This window comes from Antechinus flavipes, chromosome X (genome assembly GCF_016432865.1).
Source record: "Antechinus flavipes isolate AdamAnt ecotype Samford, QLD, Australia chromosome X, AdamAnt_v2, whole genome shotgun sequence".
In the NCBI taxonomy this organism is placed as follows: domain Eukaryota; kingdom Metazoa; phylum Chordata; class Mammalia; order Dasyuromorphia; family Dasyuridae; genus Antechinus; species Antechinus flavipes.
The window spans coordinates 46,456,791-46,480,723 of NC_067404.1; positions in this window are offsets into that span (position 1 = coordinate 46,456,791).

Below are 23,933 nucleotides of genomic sequence, written 5' to 3' on the forward strand. Positions count from 1 at the left end.
ATGACCTTATTAAAACAAATAAGGTTACACTGTATTATACATGTGCTCAATCACAGTTTGCCCATTGAGGGGTGGATGTTGGTTAAAATAAACACAAATTCCAAGTAAACTTTCCTCCCAGAGACCAGATCATGGGCATGTGTACTTCCTTTATGTCTTCTGAGATTTAGAACTGAAAGGGACTTTAGAGACTGCCTGGTCCAACCTTTTAAGTTTTGCAGATGGGGAAACTGAGGCCTCTTCACACAATGAATAAGTAACAGGGTCTGGATTCCAACTCGAGTCCTCTGATATCAGATTCAGTGGTCTTTTGCACTCAGGTCATTTCAGGTCACTCCAAGGACTTAATGTTGCCCAACTGAAGTTCAAACCCAAGAAGATGGCTTGAAAAGTGAGTGACAGGCAACCAATGAAATAGAAGGAGCAAGGAAAGGGTCCAATCTGCCCCAGGGGGTCTTGGGAGGTGAGACGGGCTGGTCAGACCTCCCTCTGCATAACCTGGCCTTGAATAAGCTTCTGGATAACATGTACTTGTAGGAAAAAAGGAAAGGAAACCAGGGATATCTGGGGGAAATCCCAGCAAACAGAGCAATCAAAATCCTGTATAATTCATAGAATCCTTTAGCTTAAGCCCCATCTTCTGCATAAAGCCCTCCCTCCCACACTGCTGTGGGGCAGCTAGATTTAGCAATTTTGCAAATATTCGTATTTCTGCCTTTTATATTTATGCTGTGTATGAGTGTTTATATAGTCCTCCCTCCCATCACGAGCCCCATTGTGAGTAGGGAGCCTTTCATTCCTTGTCTTTGCCTCCCCTGTGCCTGGCATATAGTAAGCGCTTAATAAATGCTTATTGATGAATAATTAGGTATAATGAGAAACCTACCATTCCCTTTTGATGTAACCCTCTAAGACTCTCACTTTTTTCCTATGGAGCACACCCTTAACCAAACAAATCGTTTTCATTTCTGCATCTTCATACACGAATGTCCCCAAAGGGAGCAGGAAGAGAACTCACGTACCTTCTCCCCTCCCATTCTTCCTTCACTGGCTTCAAGTGCCTTCCTACCAAGCATGGGGTGGGTGGGGGGACCAAATTGTGAATGTTATTAGAAAGATGTGGCTATGTAGTTAATGAAATATGCATGATTACAATATTTCAGGACACGTGTAATATTGACGGAAACTCACTGATCTCAATATTTAATAAAGGTTTAATTTAAAATATGGGCTTTTTTTTGCTTATGCAGCATATGTTAATTTCTTGCTGAGAAACTATCTTGTGGGTTCAATTTTTCTCTGCAATTTTTTGGATTTTGTTTGCTTGTACTGGAAACACAGCTGTATATGGTGGATGGGGAGAGTGCAGTATAGCAGCGGGACTGGCTGAAAGCTGGGAGCTGGAGGAGAAAAGGCCTGAGTTTGAATCCCAGTTCTGTCATTTTCAACCTCTGTGACTTCGGGCATCACCTCACCTTCTTGTTCCTCAGTTTCCACCTTCGTAAGTGAAGGGATTCTATTGTAGGGCCCGTGAGGTCTCTTTGAGCTTTCTGTCTCATGCTGTGTGTCTCTCCATTTCTGTCTCTCTGTCTCATCTCTCTCTGTGTGTCTGTGTCCCTCTCTCTGTCTCACGCTTTGTCTCCGTCTCTTCTCTCTCTGTATGTCTTTCTCTGTCTCTGGATGTCTGTCTCTGTCTGCTTCTCTCTGATCCTATGAAAAGGTGGGAGTCAGAGCCTAGAAAAGCATATAGAATGTCCCTGGCTCCACCAGTAAAGGATGAGTACCTTAGCTTTGAACTCATCTTGTCACTGAGTTGCTTTAATAGTGACACAGACCCACCTACCTCCAGCCCCTGGATGAACTGCCTGTAACCGGTGGCCAGCCCAAGGAGTGCATTTGGAAGCCTTCTTGCTTCAGAATCAACTGTCATGGGCTAAGAGACTATCATACTCTACTGTCCTTCGTCCAGTCATGTGAGAAAAGGCACGTTCATGATACTGTGGAAAGAGTCTGACGGTAGGGTTGGAGGACCTAGTTTTCAATACTATCTGTGTGACCTTGGGCAAGTCACCACCTCAGTTTCCTTTCTTTTCCCAAGACAGCAAGCGATTCAATATAGCTTATACACGTACAATCCTTTTAAACATATCTCCTTATCTGTAATTCATCACCCCATATCTCAGAGGGTAGCATAGGACCTTGGAGGTGAGTTTGAGTTTAGCCAGGCCCTTGGGGACTGGAACACTAGTTCTTTGACCTCAGGGTGCTGGTGTGACTACCCACTCAATTTCTTTGTCCCTGGTATTTGGGAGAGCAGGTTGATGCCCTCATTCATCAGCACAGTGCCCTGGAGGGTGGAAGCCTTAGGATAGCATTGCCTAATATCCAATGGTTAGTTAGCAAAGCATCCCTTCTACTTCCCTACTCCCTGCCCTTTAGAGCTAGTGTGTGCCAGAGTGAAACCCCTTCTCCCCTTATCCTTCTCTCTGGTCTCTCATTCCCTTTCAGCTGGACCATATTCTGTCTTCCCTCCCCTTTCATCCTAGCCTCTGATCCCCCTTCCTTCTAGACCTCCTCCCACAAGAATTCTTAACCTGGGGTCTGCTGGGTCCATGGAACCTCAGTGGTTTTCTAGATCGATATCAGATGCTCCACAAACCCAGAAGGGAAAGACAACATCTTTATTTTCACTAACCACAAAATGAAATTTAATATTTCTTTTAGCGCTTTAAAAACATGATTCTGAAAAGGAAGTTCATCAGTGGGCTTTAGCAGACTTTTCCAGGCACAAAAAGGGCCCTAATAAGATGCTATGTTCCTGGCCATCCTCTCCAGTACAGGGTGCTCCTCTACCTTTCCCTCCCACTTCCAATTGGTGGGCCAGGAGGAGGGGGAGGCGTACACATACATACAAACATACATGATACACAAAACATACAAATGTACATAATGCATTTGTTGTTGCTCAGTCCTTCAATTGTGTCTGACTCTTTGCAACTCCGAGCCAGGGGTCCTCAAACTTTTTAAATAGGGGGCCAGTTCACTGTCCCTCAGAATGTTGGAGGGCCGGACTAGAGTAAAAACAAAAACTTTGTTTTGTAGGGCTTTAAATAAAGAAACTTCATAGCCCTGGGGGGAGGGAGATAAACGTCCTCAGCTGCCACATCTGGCCCACGGGCCGTAGTTTGAGGACCCCTGAGTCGATAGCAGGCCAGGCTTTTCTACCCTCCACTATCTCCCAAACTCTGTCCAAGCTCATGCTTATTGCATCCATCACATAATCTATCCATCTCATCCTCCGCCATCCCCTCTCCCTTTTGCCTTTAATCTTTCCTAACATCAGGGTCTTTTCCAATGAGTGTCATCTTCCCCTTGTTTAAGAAAACTTTCTTATCAATGATGAGCAGGCTGATTTCAGAAAAGCCTGGAAAGACTTATATGAACTGATGCTGAGTGGAGTGAGCAGAACCAAGTGAATATTGTACACAATTAACAAGATTATATGGCAATCAAATGTGATGGACATGGCTCTTCTCAACAATGAGGTGATTCAAGACAATTCCAACATCCACAGAGAGAACTATGCAGACTGAATGTGGATCATAGCATAGTATTTTCACCTTTTTGTTATTTGTTTGCTTGTTTTTTTCTCTACTTTTTTTTCCTTTTGATCTGATTTTTTCTTGTGCAGCATGATGATTATAGAAATATGTTTAGAAGAATTGTACATGTTTAACCTATATTGGATTGCTTGCTGTCTAGGGGAGATGGGAAGATAGGGAGGGAGAAAAATTTGGAGCACAAGGCTTTGCAAAGGTCAGTATTGTAAACTATCTTTGCATATATTTGGAAAAATAGAAAAAACTATTAAAAAACAGAAAACCTTGTTTTCCCTTGATATTTTCTGAAATTCCGCATTCATTTGGGTATATCTTTTCCTTCCTCCTTTCCCTTTCCCTTTCCCTTTCCCTTTCTTTCTTTCCCCAGCTACTCCTAAAGCCTTGGCGGATAACCATTTTGTTTTCTTGCTGTTCTTTTTCTTTGCAATGTTTTTTGTTGTTGTTGATGCCTTCTGTACAACATTGCAAACCACAGTCAATAGTTCTTCAGGCATTTTTATCTACCAGATCTAATCCCTTAAATCTATTCATCATTTCTACTTCTTTTTCATAAAAGATGTTATTTAGGTCATATCTATACAGTCTGATGGTTTTCCCTACTTTTTCAATTTGATTCTAAATTTTGCAATAAAAAGATCATGATTTGAATCACAGTCTGTTTTAACTGACTAAAGTTTCTTCATCTTTGGTTGCTATGTATAGAGTCGATCTGATTCGAATATTGACTGTCTGGTGATGTCTACATGTAAAGTCACCTTTGGGATTGTTGATGTTCGCTATGGCCAGCGAGTTATTGTGGCAAAACTCTATGAGTTGCTGCCCTGATTAATTTTGTGCTCCAAGGCCAAACTTGCCTACTGTTCCAACTGTCTTTTGATTTCCTATCTTAGCATTCCAACCTTCTGTGATGAATGTGACGTCTTTTCTGGTGTTCTTTCTAGAAGATGTTCTAGGTCTCCATAGAACTGATCAACTTTGTCCTGTTTAGCATCAATGCGTTGGAGCATAGACTCATATTAACTGTGATGTTGAATGGTTTGCCTTGGATTTGAACAGATATTGTTCTGTTGTTTTGAGATTATAGCTCAGTACTGCCCCCCCTTTTTTTAACTATTTAATTTCTTCTAAGAGATTCCTGCCCACAGTAGTGTGTGTAATGATCACCTCAATTAAATTCACTCATTCCCATCCATTTATATTCACTGACACCCAAGATATCAATGTCTAATCTTCTTGCCTCTTCTTTGGCCACATCCGGCTTACCTTGGTTCACAAATCTTACATTCCAGGTTTCTATATTCTGTTGATCTTTGCAGCATTGAACTTTCCTTTTGTCACCAGACATAGCCTCAACTGAGCTTCCTTTCAGCTTTGGACTAACCACTGAATTAGTACTGGAGTTACTGTCCTCGGTTCTCCCTTAGTAATGAGTTGGATATCTTCTGACCTGAGAGGTTCATCTTCTTGTGCCATATCTTTTATCATTTTAATACTGCTCATGGGGTTTTCTTGGTAAAGAGTCTGGGGTAGGTTGCCATTTCCTTTTATGAGAGATCATCTTTTGTCAGAACTCTTGGAGTTTTCTTGGTAAAGATAATGGGGCGGGCCGCCATTTCCATCCACGTGGGATCACCTTTTGTCAGAACTCTTCATTATAACCTGTCCATCTTGGCTATCTCTACATAATATAACTCATAGTTTCATTGAGTTGTAAGCCCCTCTGTCACAACAAGCCAGTGATCCAGGAGGGGTATATAATAACTACATACATTATTATACCTTACTTTCTCTTTCAGGTCCTGTCTCTGTTCCCACAACTCAGGAATTTATCGCTCTATTCAGATTCCAGGTGTAGCCATCTGATCAGTGCCTGGTTGTTGGACCCCACGACATCTTGTCCTATCCTAAGGTGATCAGTATGTGGATCACCATCTTCTTCTATATCCCTACACCTACATACTTACTTAGGAACTTCAATAAACTCATTGATATTCTCTTAAACATCTTGGCTTTGCACTTGTCAACCTCTTCAATTCCCATGACCACCATCTTTCTATTTTAGCTACCAAATGGTGATGGTCATACCTTAGATCTACCCTTTGCCCATAACGATGCTATTTCTGTAGCCTAGAACTCTGAAATCCCCCTTTCTGATCGTAATCTCCTATTTTTTCATTTCTTCCACTGCATCACTGAGACTTCCAGTCCCTTTCTTCCTCTTTCTTGTACAAATCCATCACTTCTACCTTGGAACCTTTTATGAATCAGAATCCAAAACTATTAAGCACTAGCATGATAAATGTGGAAATAGGTTTAGAAGAATTTCACATTTAACCTATATCAGATTACTTGTGTCTAGGAGAAGGGGTGGAGGGAAAGGAGGGAAAAAAAATTGAAACACAAAGTTTTGCAAGGGTGAATGTTGAAAACTATCTTTGCGTGTATTTTGAAGAATAAAAGAAGTTTTTAGTAAAAATAAAGCTCCAGAATTCACGTGTATGTAAGTATTAAGCACTTATATTCTAGGCACTATGTTAAGCAATGGTGATATAGGTACAGAGACTCAAACAATCCCTGCCTCCCAGGAGCATACATTCTAATGGTACAGACAAGAAGTACATAAATATATACAGAATAAGTATGATGTGAGTAAATATAACCATATACAAAATCGTAAGCTACAAATTAGTTTGGGAAGGAGGGTGCTAGCAGTGAAGAGGATCAAGAAGGGCTTCATTCATAAGGTAGAAATAAATGATGTGTAAAAGGAGAAATAAGAGGTCAGATGCCAGAGATATCATGTAGGTAGAAATGGTGAGATTTGGCAACTGATGAGATATTTGGGCTGACAGATTATAGAGGCCAGGTTTAAGTTTTGGTTACAAACCTGGGAGACTGGGAACATAGGGAACTTGGAAGAGGAGGAAGGTTTGCGGGGGGAAAGAAATACGATCAGTGTCAAGCATGTTGAGTTTAAGAAGCTTCTTAAATGGTTTGAAATACCCAGCAGGCAGTTTGGGATATGGGGTAGAAGCTCAGGGAATGACTTGGGTTGGTGGATATAGGGATATGGGACTCATTTGCAGAGGTAATAGTTAAGTCCATGGGAGCAGGTGGCACTACCAATAGAAAGAATAGAAAGAGAAGAGAAGAGGGCCCAGAACAGAATCTTGGAGATCACTTATGTTCATAGGCTATGAAAGGAGAATGAAAAGGAGCAGTCAAGTAGATAAGAAGAGGCAAGCCAGGAGAGAGATTTCTGCTCTTCTTTACCCCTCATACCTTACCAAATCCTACTTGTGTGATGCTGAGTATCTCTGGAGAGAGCCATACAGCAGTGTTGACTGACTCTGTTGCCAATTGGTTTCACATTCTCAACTGGACCCTGATCTCTGCAGAATAGTGCTTTTATTCTTCCCTGATCTACTCTCCAGTCCACTCCCTGCAGATAAATGTGCTAATCTTTCTTTTCTTCATGCTCGTGCAGCACTCTTCTCTACTGGCTCTAGGGAAGAAAAGGCCTCACCTCCACTTGTGCTGACAAAATCCAAGTAATCCATAGTAACTTTGCTCTTCTCCGTAATTCTATATACCTCAAAACCCAACTACACCATCCTCCATCCTTTCTTCCTTTGATTTATTTTCAGCTAAAGAAGTGCTCCATCTCCTTGCCACTGCCAATCTCTCTTCTAGTAGCTTTCATTTCATCCCTTTCTTTCAATCCAATTTAATCCAGTTTGATGTGATTCAAGTTATTAAGTACCTACCATGTGTAAGGTAGAGATAGAATGGTGTAGTGGATAGCGTTAGGCAAGAAACCAGGAAAAGGATGACTGTTCAGAGTCCTAAAGAATCTCAGAGACCATATAGTCCGAAATTCTCATTTTAAATATGAGGAAACTGAACACATGTATGAACACACATAGGGTCATAGATTTAGAGTTGGAAGGAGCTATGGAGGCCATCTAATTAAGCTTTCCATCCATTTTTTTATATTGGAGGAAACTGATACCCTTAAGTGCTTAAATGATTCACCGAATTTGGGGTTTGTTTGGAGCGTTTCTAACCCCACAAAATTTACCCTTGACATTTGGTAGGGTAAATTTGACATTTGACATTTGAAAGACAAGTCATTCTCTAACTGATTTGAACAACCTTCTGGGATTTATCTATTAAGTCATATATGAGTCACGATGTGGTTCAGTAGAGGGAGTTCTAAAACAGGAGGTCCCTCAGTTAACAAAATCCCAGATCTTTTGGGCATTCCAAGAATCCCCTGTCAAAGGTGCTGCTGGATGGCATGTTGGGGATGCCAAAAGGTATCACTGACGAGGAAATTCTTCCAGTGCAATCCATCGATTCCTACTCATCTGTGCTACTCTTGTCTCACAGGTTCAACACAAGGGAGACCATCCAATGTGTTGGGAGCTTTCCTTGATTTTTTCTGATATTATAAACTGTCTGTTTATTATAAACAGGGGGAAGGTTGGGCATACAGAAGTGTTGGGAAGATTCCCAAAGGGGTGGAGTGTCACAGGAAGATATTGTGGGAAGCCAAAGGGCTCTGGGCTCCTGGGATATGGGAATGGAACGAAAGAAAGAAACATGGAATGTCTGTTTGCCCTATGGCATTCATTGAGAAGGAAATTGATTAGCCAAGGAAGATTTTAATTGATTCATCTATAGAAGCCTATCATTTTAATTATTAGGTTTTTAATAGCAGCAAGTCAATTAATGGCGACAACAAAACTGCCAGAGAGAATAATGATTTGAAGGTTATCTTTGTATCTTCCTTTGTTGTGGGTGCAAACGTGTTTCCCTATGTTTTTCTGTTCTGGCAGCATCGGGGGAACTGAGACCTTCTTCCCCTTCTCTGCCTATCCATGTTTCCTTATTCAGTCCTTTGTCTCTAGAAAATCTTCTCTTCTTGGTCCAGCTCAGTTCGGATTGACTTTTGACCCTGATCACTTGGCAGCCTCCCCATCTAAAGTCTGAAGACCTGAATTCAGAACCCTCCTGGCTGAATAACCTTGGTATCCTCATTTGTAAAAAAAAAAGAGTGGGGGTATAGGATATGATTTTTCTCTTTGTTTTGAGGTGATTGGGGTTAAGTGACTTGCCCAGATTCACACAGCTAGTACATGTCTAAGGCCACATTTGAACTCAAGTTCTCCTGATTCCAGAACTGGTGCTCTATCCACTGAAGCACCTAGCTTTCCTGAGCTTTCTCTTTTTAAAAATGTTATTTTTTTTAAAGTTATTTTTCTTATTGAGAATTAAAAAAAGGAGAAAGAACATTTCTACCCAGTACAGCAGAAAAAGAGTGTTCCAAATGAAGCCATGAATATTTATATAATATATGATTAATGTATATATTCTAAGAAATTCAACATATTACTGTCAGAGCTGGAGAAGATGACTTCTCAGGATCCCTTCTAGTTCCAAATCTAGTGATTGGTAGTGGTTGGAAGCACCAGTAGGTGGAGGACACGGACCCCTGTATGCCAAACGTGTTACCCAGGAACCCGTCAGGCTGAGAATGCATGTGGATGTCTTTGGGCATGGACTCCTCTGGGTTTCAAGACCTTAGCTTGGAGTTTTGTCATCATTCACTGGCTCTCTCTTATTGAATACTAGAACTTAGCTCCAGGTAGGATTGACCATGAGGAAGACCTGTGCTCACTTGGTTATTCAGGATCCTTTCCTTGGTGGGATGGCTTTGGTTCTACCCTAATAGTATTCTAGGTGGGTGCCCTTCAGTACTGTTCTGCGCTCGATTTTATTGTGCTTCATTTGATCTTTTCACAATAGGAGTGGTCCTTTCTCCCTCCTGCAGATTGCTGGACTTCAGTCATTTGCAGCCAGGTTCATTGTACTTCTACACTGTCCCATTTGAATCCAGTAAACCCTTCCTGTGCTACGTGTGGATCCTTGCTTCTGGCCAGTAGCCTTGGGAGATTGAATGTGATTTCTGGGTTTCATGAGAATCAGAACCCAAATCTGTGCTTGCTATCCTAAAAAATAAGTCAGGTTAAAGAATGTGATGGAGTCATCTCTTCTCTGGTGACTCTCATTAGCTGTCAGTCAATGAGCATTTATTAAGTGCCTACTATGTGCCAGGTGCCATGCTAAATACTGAGGGCACAAAGAAAGACAAAATACAGTCTAGTCCCTGTTCTTAAGGAGCTTACAATCTAATAGAGGAGATAAAACATGAATAATTATGTCCAAATAGGGGGTTTGCAGGATAAATTGGAAATAATCAACAGAAGGAAGAATCAACTAGAATTAAGAGAAATTGGGAAGGGCTTCTTGTAGAAGGTGGGATTTTAGTTAGTGCTTGAAGAAAGACAGGGAAGTGGGAGGTAGAAGTGAGGAGGGAGAGATTCTGGGACGATGCAATTTTTTGAATTCTACATTCTGCTATTTCCTAATTGAGACCCTCTCTGGGTCTCAGTTTACCCAACTGTTAGAAGAAATGTGCTTCTTTATACTATAAACTTTATACTTCTTTATACCTTATACTATATACTTCTTTATACTTTATAGTCCAGTGTTCTCAAAGTATGGTCTAGACAGGTCCTCAAACTATGGCCCGCGGGCCAGATGCAACAGATGAGGACGCTTATCCCCCTCACCCAGGGCTATGAAGTTTCTTTATTTAAAGTCCCACAAAACAAAGTTTTTGTTTTTACTATAGTCCGGCCCTCCAACAGTCTGCAGTGAACTGGCCCTCTATTTAAAAAGTTTGAGGACCCCTGGAGAGAATCCTAGGGAATCTATGAAACCCTTTTAGTAGAAGGTCTACAAATTCAAAAATAGTTTTTATTTCCAATATGGTAAATGTCTATAAATATAATCCAGATAAATAAAAATGCTTTGGAGAGATCCTCAATCATTTTTTAATAGGATAAAGATACTGAAAACAAAAGTTTGAGAGCCATTGCTTTATACTATATACTTTATACTGTGATGAGTAATTTTGTAATAACTGAGGAAACAAAGCCCCAACAATGCAATTTATTGACCATGAATGCAAAACAAATTGGGCCCAGGGCCTCCTCAGTAGGCACAAGGATCCCAAAGAGAGATTTACAAGGGATTTTTATGGTAAAGTACAGTTACTATTGTTAGCATTACTGTTTTTAGATTTAAGAACTTTCTAGAGTTAGGAAATGCCAATTGGCTGCATTCACCTGCCTCCACAAAATAGTTAGTGATATAATAATAACTAATTTCCTCAAAATTGTGTGACTTATAGGAAAACTGAACTTTGAAAAATGAGACTTAATTCCAACAACTGTACAAAATAGTCGCTTTTGTTTTCTCAGCTCTCCCCTTTGATCCACGGATGACTCGTCCCACATGGAGCACTAGCTATAAGGTAATTAATGGTCATGGTCAGTCAAGCACACAAACATGAGCCTGCCTCTCTGGAACTACTCAGAACAGGCTTTAATATAGCAACTCACCCAAAGTCTTAACAGATTATAAGGCAGAGGGTAATGAGGGCCTATTTACCAAAGGTATCTAACAGGCAATTTTCCTGTATCCAGGAATCTTTTTCTCTAATCTTTATTGCTGTTGGAGTGGTCAGTAGCACCTGCAGTGGGCCTTCCTAAGCTGGCTGTATTCTGTGCTCTTCTGGAAATTCTTGATATAGACCTTATCTCTTGGGTAAAAGTCATGTAGTGAAAAGTTTGGTTTGTAGTTCCTGTATTTAAGAAGTAAGAAATACTTTTTCCTAATAGAGATGTATGTATTAGGGGAAAAAGTCTTGCTTGGATGGGGGTGGTCGTGCTCAAAAAACATTTCAAAAGGAGACACATGTATAATTTCCCTTTTGGTCTAATGTTCAGATAGAACAAAGCCAGAGAAAGCTTATCAAGCCATTTTAGATGGGTTTCAGTGCACAACTAGTGGCTATAAGCTAGGGAAGTAGAAAACAAATGTACTGGGACTAGAAGTATCGCAAATCAAAATCCTCTCCTTCAATGCCCTTAAAGGTGAACAAACTTAAAGAATCATAATCATATATATCCCTTAAGGAAACAATGTTAAATTGACTTTATAGGTAAACTAAGTCAAGAGGACTCACCATGTACTAGTTAGGGGAAATGTACATATCATCAAAGTCACTGAGAAAACCCAATAATAATGACATCAAGTATTCTTGCAACATGATCACCCATTCTCAATGTCTAAGGAAAATGTTTTAAAGGACCAGATGACTAAGTGGAACATATGGGACTTTAGATGAAATGTGCTGATTAAATGAACATTGAGAATATTTCAGCATCAATATCAGTGAATGTGGCTGCTAAGTTGATATTGAAGATCTCTCAGCATTTGCTCTAAGCCAAAGTTCATATGAATGGTTCTGTCAAAATTTCAAAATGAGTTATTGTTATCACGTTTTTCACTCATTCTAAATTTTGATTTGTATGATTGTCTGAATTGCCATGAAGCTAATAGTCTACCATTCAAGGGGGATATCATGTGCTGTCCAAAGGAGAGTGCAGTCTGAGTACTGCTACAGGTGGATGTTTGTCCATGGGAAAAGTTGAAAGGATGATCTTGGCATAAACAAAGATAGGAATCTAGTGACTCAGTTTCCCCATTGTGGTTTTTTTTTTCTGAATAGGAAAGTTTCCCACTTGGCTAATTCTGAGCTTGGCTTTTGATACTTTGTGAACAAATGTAAAACTTTGCTACATGATTGGCTATTAACTATGACCTTGCCTGGAGTCAAACAGAGCTAAGTAAAATTTTTCCCCTGTTATGGCTTGTGTCAGATCAATCTGTGCCCCTGAAGGAACATTTCTTATATTGTCATAACCATGTCCCTCTTTTTTCCTTTTATGGTTGTTGTTCAGTTGTTTCCAGTCCTGTCTGACTCTTTATGGCTTTATTTGGCGTTTTCTTGACAAAGACATTGGAATGGTTTGCCATTTCCTTCTTTAGCTCATTTTACAGATGAGACAAATGGGGTGAAGGGACTTGCTCAGAGATACACAGAAGTGTCTGAGGCCAAATTTGAACTCCTAGGATTATAATGTAGAACACACAGGTCATCCAGTCTAATCCCTTCATTTTACAGAGAAAGCAATTGAGGTCCAGAGAAATGAAGAGTTTTGCTCGAGGTCACACATGCATTTATAGATATGTATCTATAACAACAATTAGCTAGTTCAATTCTCACATTTTATAGGGAGTCAAATTGAGGTCCAAGGAGGGGGAGTGATTTTTCCCCAGCTCACAAGGATCACTTGATCCTAGACCTAGAAGGGATCTTAGAGACTATCTGGCCCAAAGTGACTGAATTGGGAGACCAGAAGTGGAGGCCGAGAAAAGTTCTAAGACTTGCCCAAAGTCAGGTAGGAAATAGCAGAATCAGAATTTGAACCAGAACCTCTGACTCTAAGTCCCATGCTCTTTCCACCAAGAAACCCAGCCTCACTTAATGATTTCTCACATTTCTATTGTCCTACACTGATCATAAGACACTTTTCCATAGCCTCAGCTCTATAAGGTAAGGAATGCTTTGTAAGCTACAAATTGCTACAGAATTGAGGCTTTTGAAAAGCAGACTTCCAGAAAAGCCTGGAAAGACTTACATGAACTGATGCTAAGTGAAGTGAGCAGAACTAGGAGAACATTGTATACGACAACAACAAGATTATGTGATGATCCACTCTGATGGATTTGGCTCTTTTTCAACAATGGGATGATTCAAGGCAATTCTAATAGATTTGGATGGAGAGAGATATCTGCATCCAGAAAGAAGATTGTGGGAATTGAATGTGGATCACAGCATAGGATTTTCACCTTCTGTTGTTGTTGGGTTTTTTTCCATGTTTTTTTCCTCTTTTATCAGATTTTTCTTGCACAGCATGATGAATATGGAAGAAGTGCACATATTTAACCTATATCAGATTACTTCCTGTCATGAGAGGGGAGGAAGAAAAATTTGAAATACAAAGTTTTGCAAAGATGAATGTGGAAAATTTTCTTTACATATATTTGGAAATATAAAATACTATTTCAAAAGAAATGAGGCTTCTATAATTAGTGCAAGCATTCTTATGTCATAGATGAGGAAACTGAGGCTCAGTTTCTCAATTTATTTGTTTAAGGACAAATATCTAGTATACCTCGGAGCCTAGGTTTTCTGACTCCAAGTCAGTTAGTGCTCAGCAAAGTTATTTGCATAATCCCTTTTCAAACTTTTGAATTTTATCCCGATAAGCATTCAAAAAGCAGGGAGGTTGAAGGAGCAGATGCGGAGTCCTTCAGGTCCAGCTAGAATGCTAGACTTGTCATTTGGAGACCTTAGTTCAAATCCCACTTCAGTCATTTACTAGCTGTGTGCCTTTGAACAAGTCATTTAAATATTATCATCTTAAGTTTACTTACCTGTAACATGGGAATAATGATAATGGGTTGTTGTGAGGATTAAATGAGATAACAAAGCTTTACACTTTCTACACACTGATGGGAGGCAAAATGGTGGCCAACTGGAAGTGCTGCTTTTTTTTTTCCGAGGCAATTGGGGTTAAGTGACTTGCAAAGGCTCACACAGCTAGGAAGTGTTAAGTGTCTGAGATCAGATTTGAACTCAAGTCCTCCTGACTTCAGGGCTGCTGCTCTCTATCCATTGGGCCACCTAGCCAGCCCCTAGAAGTGCATCTTGAAGAGAATCTTGGGAGATGCTGTCCAGGGGCAGAGGATGGAGATGGTAGCAGGGAAAATCTTTATTTTAGGACCTGGAATTGATGTAAAGAGAACAGAAACAATGGCAACAAGTCACATAGTTGTAGTAGGGATGGATCCACTCGCTGTGACTGGCAAACAATCAGGGTCTGGCAAACAGTCAGGGTCCAGCAAACTGGGATGGCTGCAGAATGCTTGGTCTGAATCCCATCTGAAAGGGATTGGCCCAGCTACTGATACAGCTCTCTTCTTTTATGAGTCTGCCAGCCTTGACCCTTTGGTAGGGATGGACGTAGGTACACAGCTGTCTACATGGTAGTATCCACCCTGCTTAATTCAACAATTAAATTCCCCTGCTAAAGTAGAGACAACTGTCCAGGCTAGATCACTAGCGTCAGGACTTGCTTGCCCGCCTGCCTCTGGGCTTTCTTAAAGACCACTGTCATCCTGAGGAAGGCAAGCATCACTTGATAGATCCTCCTTCCCAGCTTTATCACTACAGCTGTTTTTCCTTTCCTGATCAGTGCCAGCGTGTTTTCTTTCTCTCGATATCACTGTTTTGACAGCTGGCTCCTTTGTGTATCTTGAATGAGGCACAGAGCTTTTCCGGAGCGCAGGAGATCTGGATTTGACAGTCCCATCTGTTGGGTGTCCTTGGGAAAGTGATGACACTTTCCCCAAGTGGCTCAGCACACCTTTTCCAACTGAGAAATGTCCTTTTGGCCAAATTGTCAAGTGAGGCATCTGGGAAGAGCTGATTGCTCAACCAAGTCACCTTCCATTTTGGGGCTTCTCTTCTTGTAGAAAATGAGGAAAGCCAACTAATTGTAGCTCTGACATTCTATTCGATCCTGTTCTATACAGATAAAATTGTGGTGCTGAGGTGGAGGAAAGATAGGCTGGTGACTGCAGTAGCCAGTTTACCTTCATTTCCCTTCTCATTTTCTTTTCTTTTTTTTATTATAGCTTTTTATTTACAAGATATATGCATGGGTAATTTTTCAGCATTGACAATTGCAAAACCTTTTGTTCCAATTTTTCCCCTCTTTCCCCTCATCCCCTCCCCCAATATGTGTTAAATATGTTAAAATATATGTTTAATACAATATATGTATATATATCCATATAGTTATTTTGCTGCACAAGAAAAATCAGACTTTGAAATAATGTACAGGTAATCTGTGAAGAAAATCAAAAATGCAGGCGGACAAAAATAGAGTGATTGGAAATGCTATGTAATGGTTCATAGTCATCTCCCAGAGTTCTTTCTCTGGGTGTAGCTGGTTCAGTTCATTACTGCTCTATTGGAACTGATTTGGTTCATCTCATTGTTGAAGAGGGCCACGTCCATCAGAATTGATCATCATAGAGTATTGTTGTTGAAGTATATAATGATCTCCTGGTTCTGCTCATTTCACTCAGCATCAGTTCATGTAAGTCTCGCCAGGCCTTTCTGAAATCATCCTGTTGGACATTTCTTACAGAGCAATAATAATCCATAATATTCATAAACCACAATTTATTCAGCCATTCTCTAATTGATGGACATCCACTCAGTTTCCAGTTTCTAGCCACTATAAACAGGGCTGCCACAAATATTCTTGCACATACAGGTCCCTTTCCCTTTTTTAAGATCTCTTTGGGATATAAGCCCAGTAGTAACACTGCTGGATCAAAGGGTATACACAGTTTGATAACTTTTTGAGCATAGTTCCAAATCGCTCTCCAGAATGGTTGGATGTATTCACAATTCCACCAACAATGCATGAGTGTCCCTGTTTTCCCACATCCCCCGCATTCAACATTATATTTTCCTGTCATCCTAGTCAATCTGACAGGTGTGTAGTGGTATCTCAGAGTTGTCTTAATTTGCATTTCTCTGATTCTTAATGACTTGGAGCATCTTTTCATATGGCTAGAAATAGTTTCAATCTCTTCATTTGAAAATTGTCTGTTCATATCCTTTGACCATTTATCAATTGGAGAATGGCTTGATGTCTTATAAATTAGAGTCAATTCTCTCTATATTTTGTAAATGAGGCTTTTATCAGAACCTTTGACTGTAAAAATATTTTCCCAGTTTATTGCTTCCTTTCTAATCTTGTCTGCATTAGTTTTGTTTGTATAAAAGCTTTTCAACTTGATATAATCAAAACTTTTTATTCTGTGGCCAATAATGATCTCTAGTTCTTCTTTGGTCACAAATTCCTTCTCTTCCTCAGATCTGAGAGGTAAACTATGCTATGTTCTTCCAATTTATTTATAATCTCATTCTTTATGCCTAGATCATCACCCTATTTTGGCCTTATCTTGGTGTATGGTGTTAAGTTGGGATCAATGTGTCATTTTTGCCATACTAATTTCCAATTTTCCCAGCAGTTTTTGTTAAACAGTGAATTCTTATCCCAAAAGCTGGGGTCTTTGGGTTTGTCAAACACTAGATTATTAAAGTTATCGACTGTTTTGTCCTTTGAACTTAACCTATTCCACTGATCAACTAGTCCATTTCTTAGCCAATACCAACTGGTTTTGGTAACACTACTTAATCATATAGTTTTAGATCTGGTACAGCTAGGCTACCTTGATTTGATTTTTTTTTCATTAGTTCCCTTGAAAATCTTGACCTTTTGTTCTTCCAGATGAATTTTGTTGTTATTTTTTCTAGGTCATTAAAATAGTTTTTTGGGAGTCAGATTGGTATAGTACTAAATAAATAAATTAGTTTAGGTAGTATTATCATCTTTATTATATTCTCTGTGTCTATCCAAGAGCACTTAATATTTTTCCAATTGTTTAGATCTGACTTTATTTGTGTGGAAAGTGTTTTGTAGTTTTGCTCATATAGTTCCTGACTTTCCCTTGGCACATAGATTCCCAAATATTTTATACTATCAGCAGTTACTTTAAATGGAATTTCTCTTTGTAACTCTAACTGTTGGATTTTGTTAGTGATATGTAAGAATGCTGATGGTTTATTTTGTATCCTGCTAATTTTGTATTTGCTAAAGGTGTGGATTATTTCTAATGGCTTTTTAGTAGAATCTCTGGGGTTCTCTAAGTATACCATTATATCATCAACAAAGCGTGAAAATTTGGTTTCCACATTACCTACTCTAATTCCTTTAATCTCTTTCTCAACTCTTATTGCTGAAGCTAGCATTTCTAACACAATATTGAATAGTAATGCTGATAGTGGGAAACCCTGTTTCACTCCTGGTCTTACTGGGAATACTTGCATATGATGCTTGCTGATGGTTTTAAATAGATGCTACTGATTATTTTAAGGAAAAGTCCATTTATTTCTATAGTCTCAAGTGTTTTTTAATAAGAATAAATGTTGGATTTGATCAAATGCCTTTTCTGCATCTATTGAGATAATCATATGGTTTTTGTTAATTTGGTTATTGATATAGTCAATTATGCTAATAGTTTTCCTAATATTGAACCAGCCCTGTATTCCTGGTATAAATCTTAGTTGGGCAGAATATATTATCCTGGGGATGATTTTCTGTAATCTTTTTGCTAATATTTTATTTAAGATTTTAGCATCAATATTCATTAGGGAGATTGGTCTATAATTTTCTTTCTCTGTTTTCAACCCACCTGGTTTAGGTATCAGTACCATGTCTATGTCATAAAAGGAATTTGGTAGGACTCCTTCATTCCCTATTTTTTCAAATAGTTTATATAGTATTGGAGTTAATTGTTCTTTAAATGTTTTGTAGAATTCACATGTAATTCCATCTGATCCTGGGGATTTTTTTCTTAGCAAGTTGATTAATAGCTTGTTCTATTTCTTTTTCTAAAATAGGACTATTTAAGCAATTGACTTCCTCCTCTGTTAATCTGGGAAGCCTATATTTTTGAAGATAGTTATCCATTTCGCTTAGGCTATCAAATTTTGGCATAAAGTTGAGCAAAGTAACTCCTAATTATTGCTCTAATTTCTTCTTCATTGTTAGAAAGTTCTCCCCTTTCATTTTTAAGACTAACAATTTGATTTTTCTCTTTCCTTTTTCTAATCAGATTTACCAAAGGTTTATCTATTTTTTTTGGTTTTTTCATAAAACCAACTCTTAGTTTTATTTATTAATTCAATAGTTTTTTACTTTCAATTTTATCAAGTTCTCCTTTTAATTTTAGAATTTCAAGTTTAGTATTTGATTGGGGGTAAACCAAATATGTCAATTATTTTCTCTTTGAGCTAAATCTGATGAGAGTAAGCTTTACACAATGTTCCTCTCCCTCCTAAATTTCCTCCAATATGATAGTTTTCCTTTGCCTTTTTGTGGGATGTAGTTTCCCTCTTTTTATCTCCCCTTTTCCCTTTTTCTGATACAATCCCCTTTCCATTTTTACTTCCTTTTTTTATTATATCAGTAAAATCAAATTATACATGCACTCTTTATGTATGTCCATAACAGAAATACAGTTCTCAAGAGTTCTTTTTACCTTTTTCTGCTTCTCTTGAGTCCTACAGTTGCAGGTCAAATTTTTTGTTTGGCTCTGGTTTTTTCATTAGAAACAAATGGAATTCACCAGTTTCATTAAATGTCCATCTTCTTGTTTGGAAGAAAATCCTCAGCTTAGCTGGGTAGTTTATTCTTGGCCACATTCCAAGTTTTTTTGCCTTTTGGAAGATTCCAGGCCCTTCAATACTTTAATGTGGAAGCAGCTAGATCCTGAGTGATCCTTATTGTGGTTCCTCGGTATTTGAATTGGTTTTTTTTCTGGCTGCTTGTAATATTTTTTCCTTAGTCTGATAGTTATGAAATTTAGCCACAATATTCCTTGGAGTTTTTATTTTAGGGTCTTTTTCAGAAGGTGTTCAATGAATTCTTTCAATGCCTATTTTACCTTCTGATTCTATTACATCTGGGCAGTTCTCTTTAATAATTTCCTGTAAAATAGTATCTAGGCTCTTTTTTTCATCATAATTTTTAGAAAGTTCAATAATCCTCAGATTATCTCTCCTAGATCTATTTTCCAGGTCTGTTGTTTTTCCAAGTAGATATTTGACATTTTTTCTATTTTTTCATTTTTTTGGCTTTTGCTTGACTGATTCTTGGTGTCTCAATGGATCATTAATTTTTATTTGTTCAGTTCTGATTTTTAATGAGTTATTTTCTTTATTAGCTTTTTTAAACTTCTTTTTGTATATGTCCAATTGAGTTTTTAAATGAGTTGTTCTGCTCTATGGAATTTTTTTCTATTTCATTACTTTTTTTTTTTTTTTTTTACTGAGTTCTTTATCTTTTCCAATCCACAAATTCTGTTTCCCTGGGAGTTCTTTACCTTTGCCAATTCACATTTGAGGACGTTGTTTTCTTTTTTCACTTTATCAATTTTTTCTTTAAGTGAGTTATATGCCTTTCCCATACTCTCTTGCATAGTTTCTCTTTCCTTTCTCCATTTTTCTTATAGCTGTCTTTTAAGATCTTTTATAATTTCTTCTAGAAGAGCCTTGTGTGATGGGGACCAGATTACATCCCCCTTTGCAGTTTTGTCTGGAGACTGTCTGCTATTAGTCTCCTTGGGGTTGAAAACCTTCTCTCTTTCTGTATAGAAGCTATCAATGATTAGCATACACTTGGCTTTTTTACTCATTTTTTTTAAAGCCCTTGAGGTCTTCCTTCAGGGCAAGCTTCCTTTGTAGAGCAGGGATAGATATATGGACAGTAGCTATCTTGCAAATGGACTGCTAAGAGCTGCTGAGCTGCGGAAGTGCCCTGGGAAGAGCCCTACACCAGAAATGTTTCTGCCGTGGGAAGAGCATCCCAGCTGTAGAAATTCTATAACCCAGGACAGAGGTCCCCTGCTGTGCAGAAATGTGGCTGCCTTGGGCAGGACCTCCCCCCTCCACCCCCCCTGTAGTGTGCAGAAATGTGGCTGCCCTGGGCAAACGCTCCCCTCCCCCCCCCCAGCAGAATGCGGCTGCACAGCTGTGCTGTGGTTCGTGCTGAGTCACTTCTGGTTTTGGGTGGGTGTGGCCAGATCCTGTTTGATTCTGGTGTTTTTTGGAGTACACTCTCCCTTTGGCTTTAACTTCTCTGCTGATCTACTGCTTTGCAACTAAAGTGGAGCAAGCCAACCTGTGGTAGAGTCCTCTCTGCAAATTCTCCACCCGTAGAGATCTCCCCCACCCCTGGTCAGCTCAGTGTGCCATCCTCCATGTTCTGCCTCCCTGTCTACATTGGCCTGCTCCCCCCCAACAGGATAAACTTTTTCTGGGGATCTTCCAGATTATCTTCGGCTGGTAATTTGTTTTATTCTCAGTATTCGTGCATTTTTCCAGTCAAGGAACTATTCCTGAGGCTGAATTTGGTAATTATTAGTGAGGCTAGAAGAGTAGCTTAGAATGATGCATGTGTCTTCTCTGTCATCTTGTCTCTGCCTACCTTCTCATTTTCTTGAGAGCCACAAGGTGGGGATTCCCTTATCTTCTATGTATCAGTGTGCTGCTAATTATTTAACTGGCTCTCTAGAAGAAAAATATATATGCAGGGCACACTAATTAGAATGATTTTTTGAAATCACTTTCTTAAGTCAATACAATCAATGAAACAAAAAAAAAAATCAAGCCCAGATTCATAGTGCTTGCTGATTTCTGAGTGCAAATGCTCATTCTGTAAATTTATTTATTTTAATAGCTTTTTATTTTTCTAAATCCATGCAAGATAGCTTTCAACATTAATCTTTTCAAAACCTTGTGTTTCAAATTTTTCTTACTTTTTTTCCCCTCTCTCCCTCCCATATACAGGAAGCAATCCAATATAAGTTAAACATGTGCTATTCTTCTAAACATATTTTCATATTTGTTATGCTGTGCAAGAAAAATTCGATCAAAATAAAAAAAGAAATACGAGAAAGAAAAATAAAACCCAACCAAACAAACAGCAACAGAAGGTGAAAAAACTATGCTTTGACCCATAATCAGTTTCCATAGTTCTCTCTCTGTGTGCAGAAAGCTCTCTCCATCCCAAGTCTATTGGAATTGCCTTGAGTCACCTCATTGTTGAGAAAAGCCAAGTCTGTCTCAGTTGAGTAGCACATAATCTTGCTGTTACTGTGTACCATGATCTCTTGGTTCTACTCACTTCACTCAGCATCAGTTCATGTAACTCTTTCCAAGCTTTTCTGAAATCAGCCTGCTGGTCATTTCTTATAGAACAATAATATTCCATAACATTCATTTACTATAACTTATTCAGCCATTCTCCAACTGAGGGGCATCCAGTCAATTTCCCATTTCTTGCCACTACAGAAAAGGCTGCTACAAACGTTTTTGCACTTCTGAGTTCTTTTCCCTTTTTAGTGATTTCTTTGGTAGAAAGTAGAGATATTGCTGGATCAAAGAGTACACACAATTTGATAACTCTTTGAGCAGGGCTCCAAATTTCTCTCCAGAGTGGTTAGCTCATTTCACAACTCCACCAACAATGCATTCATGTACCAGTTCCCCACATCCCCTCTAACCTTCAGCATTATCTTTTCCTGTCACCTTAGCCAATCTGGGAGATATAAAGACTAGTATCTCAGAGTAGTCTTAATTTACATTTCTTTAATCAATAGCGATTTAGTTCATTTTTCATGTGACTGGAAATGGCTTTAATTTCTTCATCTGGAAAATGTCTGTTCATATCCTTTGACCATTGATCCATTGGGGAATGGCTTATATTCTTGTAAATTTGAGTCAGTTGTCTATATATTTTAGCAAAAGGCCTTTATCAGAAACACTGGATATAAAATTTATTTTTATCCCAGTTTTCTGCTTCCTTTCTAATCTTAAATGCCTTGGTTTTGTTTGTGCTAAACTTTTTTTTTCGTTAATGCAATCAAAAGTATCTATTTGCATTTCATAATGTTCTCTAGTTCTTCTTTGGCCACAAATTTCTCCCTTTTCCACAAATCTTAGAGGTAAACTATCCCTTGTTCTCCTAATATGCTTATAGTATTACCCTTTATCTATCTAAATCATAAACCCATTTTGACCTGATACTTTTATAGTGTGTTAAATGTTGATTAATGCCTAATTTCTGCAGTACTATTTTCCATTTTCCCCAGCAATTTCTGTCAAATAGTGAGTTCTTATCCCAGAAGGTGGAGTCTTTGGGTTTATCAAACACTAGATTATTATAATTATTGACTACTGTGTCTTGTGAACCTAACCTGTTCCAGTGATCCACTATTCTGTTTCTTAGCCAGTACTGAATGGTTTTCATGACCTCTGCTTTATAATTTTAGGTCTCTTAGAGCGAGGTCATTTTTCAGCCCTCATGAGAGGGGCAAAAGAAAACAGAAGTAAAGGAGGGGGAAGGAGTCAAGGAGAGGGAGAGAAAGCAGGGAGGGAGGAAGGAAGAAAAGAGGGAGAAAGGAAACAGGGTATGGGAAGGGGAAGAATGGAGGGAGAGAGGAAGAAGGGAAACCTCCAGGTTTTTGTAGAGACCACCTCCCATGCTTTCCTCCTTATTTCTGCCTCTCTTTAAGATGTTCTTCCTTCAACTTCAACTGCTAATGCCCTTCCTCCCAAAATTGCCCTGGATTTCATTTCTTTGTATTTGCATTTATTCATTTTCTATTTATGCTGCAAACATTTGCTCACTGTTTTCCCCATTAGAATGCAAGCTCCTAATGATTAGAGAGTGTTCCCTTCTTTGTGCTTATATATCTTAGAGCCTAGCAGAATGCTTGGTGCATAGTAGGCCCTTAATAAATGCTTGTTGCTTTTTGATTGAGGCCGTGGATGAGATTCTCACGGGATGGGTGGGCATATGTCTCTGCAGCTTGCTATCTGCATCATCAGCAGGGCTACCTACACATTAAGATCTGTAGGAAAATTGGACTGCTGTTTTGATACTTGCTAACACTACTACCTAGAGTACTTGCTTTGATGGTAGAAGGTAGAGGTGGGAGGAAAGAATACATGTTCCTCCAGTCCAAAAGCTTCTCTGGTTCCCCACTGTCTGCCAAATATAAAGACCTTGTTGCTTCTCTGGCATTTATCACTTTTTACAATCTGATTCTTTCCTTCCTTTGTTTAAGATTGTAGTATATAGAGATGACAGGGCCCCTTAAAGAAAATTTAGTACAGCCCTCTCATCAGAGAGATAGGTAGAAATTGGTGCCCAGAGAGTAGTACTGACTTAGTCAAAATCATTCAGGTGGGAAGCAACAGATCTGAGATTCATTCAGTGATATAAACCCAGAATCTAAAAGTTAGAGGGACCAGAGAGAACCCAGTGCAATTTGTAGCTGACCCAAGTATTTCCTCTATGGTATTTCTTCTTCTTTTTTTTTAGCTGAGGCAATTGGGACTAAGTGACTTGCCCAGGGTCACACAGCTAGGAAGTGTGAAGTGTCTGAGGCCAGATTTGAACTCAGGTCCCCCTGACTTCAGGGCTGGTGCTTTATCCACTAAGCCACCTAGCTGCTCCTCCCCCCCTTCCCCCTGCATGGTATTTCTGACAAGTGGCTATCCAACTTCTACCTGATGGTCAGGAAGAAGGGACTCCTTACTTCCTTTAAATTTTTTTTTTTTGCAAAGCAGTAGGAGTTAAGTGATTTGCCCAAGTTCACAGAACTAGTAAGTGTGACGTGTTT